Source organism: Vicugna pacos, chromosome 7 (genome assembly GCF_048564905.1).
Source record: "Vicugna pacos chromosome 7, VicPac4, whole genome shotgun sequence".
Taxonomy (NCBI): Eukaryota; Metazoa; Chordata; class Mammalia; order Artiodactyla; family Camelidae; genus Vicugna; species Vicugna pacos.
The window spans coordinates 30741425-30742778 of NC_132993.1; the positions used below are offsets into that span (position 1 = coordinate 30741425).

Below are 1354 nucleotides of genomic sequence, written 5' to 3' on the forward strand. Positions count from 1 at the left end.
TAGTATGAGTAAGATATGAAGCTCATTCATTAACAGTCTCTATGATAATATATCACTGAAAATGTTGCATGAAGGACAGTCTTTGATAGGATTATGTACAGTATAATAGCAAGATACTGGAATTAAAATTCACTGAGAAGATACATCTTGTGAACTGAAGGGTAAGAAGATAATAATGGTAACATTAATAATAGTAAATAACAAGAGTAAAATGACTCACATAAATAGAATTTCCATCAGCAACCGTTATTGCAATTATGGAAACGATAAGCTAGTAATCTACAGTAAATAGCTAATCTTTATTGATTCACTGTTTAATTTCTTCTTATTTTAAAGCCTTTAGAACTGCTGTCAATAACAATAATGCATACAGGGGAAAAAGTTACACCGAGACAGAATTGGAAAAGGAGGTGCTGCATTGTGCAACATACAGCATCTCTAAAGAATCTTTTTAAAAATACATTTATATTCTATTGTTAGGCAAAAAGAAAAACATGCATTCAAAAGATTCCCCCCGCTCCCCTTTTAAACGATTGCTGTGTTGTTTTTTTTTTTTTCCTAACACAGTTTATGGTGGTGCCAGAGACAAGTGGGAAAATGCAGCGATCTCGGCACTGGCTCTTTAATCACCGGGAGTTGAGGATTATTCTTCATCAATAACACCTGGGAGAAAAAGACAGGCCATCAGCAGGCTGACCCTACAGCAGCCCTAGGGGCAGTTCCACCGCCACCAGCAAAGTTAACACTAAGGGTAAGGGAGCCGTTATCCAAGGTCCGGATAATAGCAGCAGCAGAGAACTCACTTCCTGATGGTAGAAAATAAATTCCATGTTTAGCTCAGGGTTTCTGGCAACCAAGCCTTCTTCCAGGGAACGGAGGTTGACTTTCTTTTAACATAAGTGAAAGATGAGAATGTGAAACGATGAGTCACTGGGGCCCTCCATCAATGGCATTGCAAGAGGAGAAGTTGCGAGGAGACGGTTTTTCATTTTCCTGCAGTTGATACAGAACCCGCGAGAAAAATTTCCCTGGGATCTAAAATCATAAGGTGTAGTAATTACAGAGGGAAAAACAAATTTTATTCCTCTTTGCCATTTGTTTCTAGCTAAAATCTGGATGGATTATTTATAATCAGTTAAATTCACATAACTGTACTTTAGCTATCAGTTAATTATTATATTTGAAAAGTCTTTTTGCGATTCAGTTAAAGTATTTTTCTTTAATTCATTCTCCACTTATCCCTCCCTGTCCACTCCCCACTGCAGGAAAACCTGGGCTCTGTAATTAAAGAACAGTGTTTAGCGCTGTAAAGTTTTAGCAGCAAAAATATCTGTTTGAACCTGGTAAGTGGTTA

The 1354-nt window shown here is 37.3% G+C and overlaps 1 long non-coding RNA gene across 1 annotated transcript; it reads right to left on the bottom strand.

The window, feature by feature from the left end:
- Positions 1-280: 280 nt before the first annotated feature.
- On the bottom strand, positions 281-988 carry LOC140697365 (uncharacterized). The gene is made up of 2 exons (XR_012074325.1): positions 804-988; positions 281-663 (listed from the first exon to the last, which is right to left on the bottom strand). It is a non-coding gene; the product is annotated as an uncharacterized lncRNA (long non-coding RNA).
- Positions 989-1354: the final 366 nt, after the last annotated feature.